This window comes from Solanum pennellii, chromosome 10 (assembly GCF_001406875.1).
Source record: "Solanum pennellii chromosome 10, SPENNV200".
Taxonomy (NCBI): Eukaryota; Viridiplantae; Streptophyta; class Magnoliopsida; order Solanales; family Solanaceae; genus Solanum; species Solanum pennellii.
In genome coordinates, this window is record NC_028646.1 from 33,427,674 (window position 1) to 33,436,243 (window position 8,570).

Below are 8,570 nucleotides of genomic sequence, written 5' to 3' on the forward strand. Positions count from 1 at the left end.
ACAATATACAACAAAACCCTCTCCCTCCACGGGAAGGGTCAAAATCGGAGCAGTTGTTAATAAAGTCTTGAGATTTTGGAAACTAACCTCACACTCGTCAGACCACTGAAAAGTCACCTCCTTCTGCGTCAATCTAGTTAATATAGATGAAATGGATGAGAAACCCTCAACAAATCATCGATAATAACCTGCAAGGCCTAAGAAACTCCGAATCTCGGTAACTGAAGCAGGTCTGACCTAATCTCTAACTGCCTCAATCTTCTTAGGATCTACCATGATACCCTCCTTGGACACTACATGTCCTAAGAATGCTACCGAACTAAGCCAAAACTCACACTTTGAAAATTTTGCATAAAGCTTTTTCTCCTTTAGAATCCCAAGCACAATCCTCAAATGATGCTCATGTTCCTCCTTACTGCGTGAGTATATCAATATATCATCAATGAATTCAATAACAAAGGAATCCAAATACGGTTTGAACACTCCATTCATCAAGTCCATAAAAGCTACAGGGGCATTAGTCAATCCAAAAGACATCACCAAAAACTCGTTATGGACATAACGTGTTCGAAAAGCTGGCTTAGGGATATCCTCTGCCCTAACCTTCAGCTGATGATAGCCAAATCTCAAATCAATCTTGGAGAAATCTAAAGCACCCTGCAACTGATCAAATAAGTCATCAATACGAGGTATCGGGTACTTATTTCTAATGGTTACCTTGTTCAACTATCGATAGTCAATACACATACGCATAGATCCATGTTTATTCTTCACAAATAACACTGGAGCACCCCAAGGAGAAACACTCGGTCTAATAAAACCTTTGCTCAATAAATCCTGTAACTGCTCCTTCAACTCTTTCAATTCAGCCGGTGCCATACGATAAGGAGGAATGGAAATAGGCTGAGTGTCTGGCTCAACATCAATACAAAAATCAATATCACGATCTGGTGGAAGACCTGGAAAATCGGCTGGGAATACCTCTGAAAATTCACTCACCACTGGAATAGACTCAAGCATAGGAGTCTCAACATTAGTATCTCGAATGTGTGCCAAGTAAGCCAAACATCCTCTCCGTACTAACTGACGGGCCTTAAGAAATGATATCAAACCCTTAGGAGGGTGACTAAGAGAACCTCTCCATTCTACTATAGGAATTCCAGGCATAGCTAAAGTAATTGTCTTGGCATGGCAATTTAAAATTGCGTGATAAGAAGATAACCAATCCATACCAAGAATCACATCAAAATCTATCATATCTAAGACCTTTAAATCTACATGAGTGTCATACCCCATCAAGGTAACAGTACATAATCAATACACCCGATCTACAACTACGGAATCCCCGACAGGAGTAGAAACACGTATCGGCAAATCAAGAGACTCACACAATATATCTAGACTAGGAGCAAAATATGTGGACACATAAGAATAAGTAGAGCCTGGATCAAATAATACAGCAGCTGGTCGATGACAAATCGGAATAATACCTGTGATAACAGCATCTGAGGCTTCAACCTCTGGCCTACCTGGAAAAGCATAACAGTGAGAACGACCTCCATCAGATTGTGAACCTCCACGACCACCACCTCGACCAGAAGGAGAACCACCTCTACCTGAATGACAACCACCTCCACCATTCTGTGCACCACCCCTAGCTGGAGGTTGTGCAGCCCTGGAAGTCGAAGCTTGAGAACCCTGATGTAAGCCACCACGTCTGGTCCTAGGGCAGTCTCTCACAAAGTGTCCCATATCACCACACTCAAAACAGTCCCTACGATACGCAGGCTGATGAGAGGAACCTGAATGACCTCCACGAACTACAGGTCTAGAAGATGAACCATGTGAAGTATGCACCGAGCTCGAAGAGTTATGCCCAGCGTAACTAGTCTCAGACGCTGGTATAATAGCGTGAATGGGTCTGCTGAAGTGAGGGTGATAACCTCTTCCCAAGTAACCCCGACTCCTAAGCGAAGCACCACCATAATCACCTGAATAACGAGTCCTCTTGCCCTCTCGCTGCTTAAATCCCTCACGCCGAATAATCTCCAACTCCTTAGCGGCATCTACCACTTTCTGGAATGGAACACCAGAAGTAGCAACCTGAGAAACTCCTAAACGGATCGGAATAATCAGCCCCTTAACAAACCTTCTCACTCTCTTAGCCTCTGTGGGAAGTATCATCGAAGCATGTCTAGCCAAGACATGAAATTACCCTCATACTCTGCAACCGACATACCACCTTGTTGCAAACCCTCAAACTCGGCCCTCTTGTGCTCCCTCTCACTGCGTGGAACAAATTTGGATAGAAATACCTGAGTAAACTGAGTCCAGGATAGTAGATGGGATCCAGCTGGCCTACTACTAATATAATCCCTCCACCACTGCTTAGCGGAGCCAGTCATCTGAAACGCTTTGAGTCAACTCCATGAGACTCCACTAATCCAAGATTATGCAACCTCTCATGACAACTAACTATAAATTCATATGCATCCTCAGCTAAGTCATCAGTATAAGTAGGAGGATTCATTAGTCTGAACCTCCCAAACATCTTTTGCTCATCAATAGTCATAGAAGGCTTGTTCACCAAATGTGATGTAGTATCTGGAAACTCCATATTATCCAAACGAGGAGCTACAGCGGCAGCTGGCTGAGTCCTAGGAGTCTGAGAATCTGGAGAAACTATCGAATCTAGAGTTTGACCTCCAACACGGGTCTGTGAGCCATCAAAAGTGACAGGCAAAGCTCCTGCCTGAGCCATCCTCTCTAGGATTCCTAACATATGAGCCAAGGTATCTTGAAGCACTGGGGTGACAATAGTACTGGTGGAGCCTGAGCTACACCATCCCCCTCGACACGATCTTGCACATCCCCATGAATAACCTCTGCATCAGGAGGTACGGTCCTATCACGACCCTGGGTAGCTATTGGTACTTGACCTTCCACATGTGCTGCAATACGGCCCCTACCCCGACCTCGAGCTCGTCCCCTACCTCTACCTCTGATAGTGTTCCCCGAAGCAGGTGCAGGAATAGGATCCTGACCCCCACTTGCCGATGTACGATTCCTCGCCATCTGAGAGAGAATGAGATATCAAGATTAGAATTTCTACAAGGTCAAGTGTGCACAATAATGAATAAAAGAACAGAATATTTCCTAAATGTCCTATAGCCTCTCGAAGATAGGTATGGACGTCTTCATACCGATCCGCAAGACTCTACTAGACGTTGCTCTTGTACTCTTGAGACCGATGAACCTAGGGCTCTGATACCAATTTTGTCACGACCCAAATTTGCAAGTCGTGATGACACCTATGTTCCCAACCAATAGATAAGCCAACCCAACATATTAACCCAACTAGACCAACAAATGAGTAAAAAGACTAACACTTAGCAAGAATCTCCAACATTGTGTTTCTTATAAGTACGAAATGCGGAAGCTAAAAAAACTATATCACCCAAGAATTGGTGTCTTAAGTACAAGAGCTTCTAAAATATGATGCAAGTCTGAAACTAAAATGACAAATCTAACATAAGGGATATCCTATCGGAATACTAAATAACAGAATAATTAAAAGATAGAGGGAGGTGTGGGCCACGGAACAGACAAGCAGCTCACCACAACTCCAAGACACTCCAAGCTCGGACTCAAAATGCTCCACGAGATGCGCTCGTACCCGAAAACGAATCTGCACCACAAAGAGTGCAACAAGTGTAGTATGAGTACGAAACCACGTGTACCTAGTTTATCTCATTGACCGACAACAAAGAAGTAGTGACGGGTGTTTATATAAGAAAAATTAATTCTTTAATTATACAAGTCTAAAATTCACTCGCCAGTCAAGTTTTATCAAATAGAGGAAATCAAACATTAAGTAAATTCCAACTATCAAATAAAAACACATAATCCTCGAGAATGAAGGATGTGATGAAATGCAATGCAATATGATGCCATGAATGATATGTCTCAGAATATCCAGTACTTTCTCAACCGTATATACATGATACTCCTCGGAAGTACATCGAGAGTTCATGACCCATGGAGGACTCGCGAGGTCCATATACCGACACGGACAATCTCCACGTGTCTGTGCGGACGATCTCAATACACAATCATAAAATTAACAATTTCAGCACGGACGGTCTCCATGTGCCCAAATTAAAATCTTAACACATCACCATCCCCAGCACGGACGATCTCCACGTGCCTAACTTATACTCAATCTCATGTCAATGCATGTACACAATATTATTTCAAATAAGGGGATGATGATGCACCTCAATCAATCAAGTATCAACATAATACATAATCACCTCAATAATCACAACTATACGGGTGTAACAAAGAAAATACAATCACACAATGATTTCAAGTCAATAATACATCAGCTAATGCCCATATGCTTTGGCATTTTCAAATTTCAATCCACATTCTATAGTAGTAACTTTCCCTTTTATAATACTGGTACTCGTACCAATGCCCGTCACACCATTGATACTAGACCCCCATCTTTCGCCCTTACCCATTGTCTATTTTAATTTTTTTCATCTTTAATTAGGAAAACGTCCTTCAACAAGTCTAAAAAGTCTTAACATACCTCAAGTGCCGAATTCGTGTCAGGAATCTTCAAGATAGTTCCTTCCCTTTTTGAAAAGTTTCGGAATGTTCACGATCTACCAATGATGCAATATTCATAAGTAAGCGAGTTTGTAGACGTTCATATTATTATGTGCCTATCATAGACCCTAAAATTCACTCATACTTCTAATCAAGCTCCAAATCTTGATATAATTTGTATGCCTAAATTATCGTACTTGCTAAATTCCAAGTCAAGAACTTATCTTTAACCTCTCCAAATATCCTAGAATTCAATGTTAAATCATATAATATACACCTAATAATTAATTACCAATCTCAATATATCAAAAACTAGTATCATAGTTTGATAAAATAAATACAAATAAGAATTAATAAAGAGAATCAAAGAATACGGTAATGCCAAGACCATATTTTTTTTCTTTTCTTCAAATGGATACTGTCAAATGTCTAACTTTTTAAAGAATTATGCATATAAATTCATGAGAAATCCAATGTATCCAATGATTAAGCAATCATTGGTCGTCATTACCCCCAATCAACCATATGTCACTTCGAAGTTTAATAAAATATACATTACAGTGACTACCCTACAATTTAATCACCTCCAAAAATCTTATTTTATTATATTACTACAAGTGCACCATACAATTATATATAAACATTAATTGATTTGGATTGGTTTACCTGGAAATCAATGTTCTCTGCAGCCTTTTGGTCCCTCTCGTCTCCAGGTAGTTTCTAACCTTTATTTTTTTTCTTCTTCTAAAATAGCCTAACTGATTTTTTTTAATTATATAGTCAAATGGTAAGGGTTATTAAAAAAATGAATTTGACCCAATAACTATTCAAGTATATTAATTATAATATAGATATATGTATCAACTAAGTACTCATAGTTATCAAATAGTTTAAAATACCTCTTTGAATTTTTCGAAAAGAGCCAAAATAGTCCTTGTTCTCAAAACGACCTAGCGGGTCATTACAAGGATATGACGTCAAAGGCGTACCAATCATTAAGAGCACAAATTCTGTGTGATGCTCAAGGAGGAATTCAGTCACTTTTATCTCAAATAAATATCCTACCCATCCCTAAGCCTACGTTACAAGCCAATGACACACCCTACATGATCTCATTCCAAATATTCTCACATTAATGGAGATTTACATAAGGGTCAAGCATATGGTATCACAGTTGTGTACATTGAACATTCTTGTGAGTTTGAGTGCACTTTGAAAATGTCCAATAATCAAATGTTTCAAATATGTGTGAAATAGGACTAGTCGTAAGGGCACTTGAAACATAAGGATTGATACAATTCAAAATCTTTGTTTGAAACAAGATGAATAGATCTTGTTAATCCTTAAGTATATTTGAGGTACCACTTGAAGCTGTAGGAATTACCTTAATTCAATCTTTAAAAAAAATTAAAAAGGAAAAAAAAGAGATTTACCTGCAATTCTAACTGTTGGTACCGATCGAGGTGAAGATTTGACTATCTCATCATTTTTTTTTTATTTTGTGAAAAAGGAAAAAAAATTATCTTTTGAGTTGTTCATTATAAAAGGTGTTGTTAAGTTAGTCTTATATGTGTGAGACGCCTATTTTACTTCATTGGATTGTCCATCCCCAAAAATGTGATATATCTTGTTTTTAGGCTTTGAATATAGCAAGGAATACCATTTGCATATTTCATCATGTTCATATTGTGCATTTTCTACTGATAATCGTTCAGATTCTTTGCAGCACTCATCATCCAAAAGATTGGAATTACATTTGACCTGATTTCTGCCTCAACAGGATATGTAGGCGCCACGATGGCTCGGTCATATACCCAGTGTGATTGTTACTTCCCATTACAATGAAAACTGGGACAGAATTTTTGAAGATATTTTAAAAATTCACAATAGAGATAGCCAGCAAGTCAAGATTGATGATCATTTTGAGATGTGCAAAAATTCTAACTGGGACAGAATTTTTAGGAAGACCTCAAAATTCAGATAAGTACTGCCAGAAGCTTGATAGAAACTACAAAGAGCTTGCATCACAAGTTAATTCATGCACCACTAGTTAATATTCATGCATCGAGAGTTAATATTCATGCATCGCGATTTAATTCATGCATTGCGAGTTAATATTCATGCATTGCGAGTCAATATTCATGCATCGCGAGAAGATTTCATACCTCGCAGAAAATTCATGCATCGCGAGAAGATTTCATACCTCGCAGAAATGTATGCATCGCAAGATGATTTCATACCTTGCGGAATTTATGCATTGCGGGAAGATATTCATGCCCCGCAGAAGATCATGCATCGAGAGTCAATTCATGCATCACTAGTTAATTCATGCATCGAGAGTTAATATTCATGCATCGATAGTCAATTCATGCATCAAGAGTTAATATTCATGCATCGAGAGTTCATTCATGCATCGTTAATTAACATTCATGCATCGCTAGTTAATATTCATGCATCGCGAGAAGATTTCATACCTCGCAGAAAATTCATGCATCGCGAGAAGATTTCATACCTCGCAGAAATGTATGCATCGCAAGAAGATTTCATACCTTGCAGAATTTATGTATTGCGGGAAGATATTCATGCCTCGCAGAAGATCATGCATCGAGAGTCAATTCATGCATCACTAGTTAATATTCATGCATCGAGAGTCAATTCATGCATCGCGAGTTAATTCATGCATCACTAGTTAATATTCATGCATCGCCGATTATTATTCATGCATCGCAAGTTAAATTTTATGCATCGCGAGAAGATTCAATTCCTCGCAAAAGTTTATATATCGCAAAAAGATTTCATACCTTGCGAAATTTATGCATCGCGAGAAGATTTTATCCCTCGCAAAATTTTATGCATCGCGAGAAGATTCAATTCCTCGCAAAAGTTTACATATCGCAAGAAGATTTCATACCTTGCGAAATTTATGCATCGCGAGAAGATTTCATCCCTCGCAAAATTTGCGCATCGCGGGAAGATATTCATGCCCTGCAAGCAATCATGCATTACCAGAAAAAGAACTGACGTTAAATGTCGAGGAGAGAAATTAAGTGTCGACACGGTGAAAGAACTGTCTTCCATTTAAATTGCATTTTTAAGCTAACGAGTTTTATCTCAATCGTTGTCAAGAGCATTCGAAAGGATGAATTTCTTAAAAAAAATCAAAAAAAAAAAGAAAAGTAAAAAAAGAAAAAAATAAAAAAAAAGAGAAAAAAAAGAAAAAAAGAAAAAAATCAAAAAAATAAAAAATACAGGTGCAAACTACTACAACAAGGATGCAACACATCATAGAACCCTTTGGAGACAGGTCTGGGATTGACTTCCACCACATGCAACCTCACTTCTCTACAAAGGTCATGTGTTCGGTCAAAATTGGGTTTGTCAATTTTCGTTGTCCACGATTTCTTTCATCAATCATACACAACGAAAGAGACAGTTGTTGACACCCAACTTTTGCCTAACATTTTAAAAACTTGTAATTTTGAAGTTTTATTTATTTAATAGCTTAAAATAATTTTTTTAATATAATTAAGGAAGTTTATCGATAACTATCTTCATTTATCAAAATTTAGGATTTTGTTAGTTATTTTTAAAAAAAAAATTCATTTCACATGTGTAACGACCTGTTTAGTCGTTTTGAGCAGCAGATTTATTTCTGGAAAAACTGGCTAAGATTACGGACATCACGACGGACCATCATAGGCACGACAGCCCGTCACAGATGTCTCGTTTCAGCATACTTAGAATTCTGAAATTGGGTACTGAAAATCGACTCTCTGTAATCGGTGACGGACCTGCAGGACGTGCCGTCACATCCACGACGAGCCGTCGTAAGCTCCCGTTGCAAAACACTTCAACTCTTGAGAAATTGGTACGGGAAACGAGTCTCTGACCGTCAGGACGGAGGTGCAGGACGGACCGTCACAGGTGTGACGGGCCGTCACAGTCCACCTGGA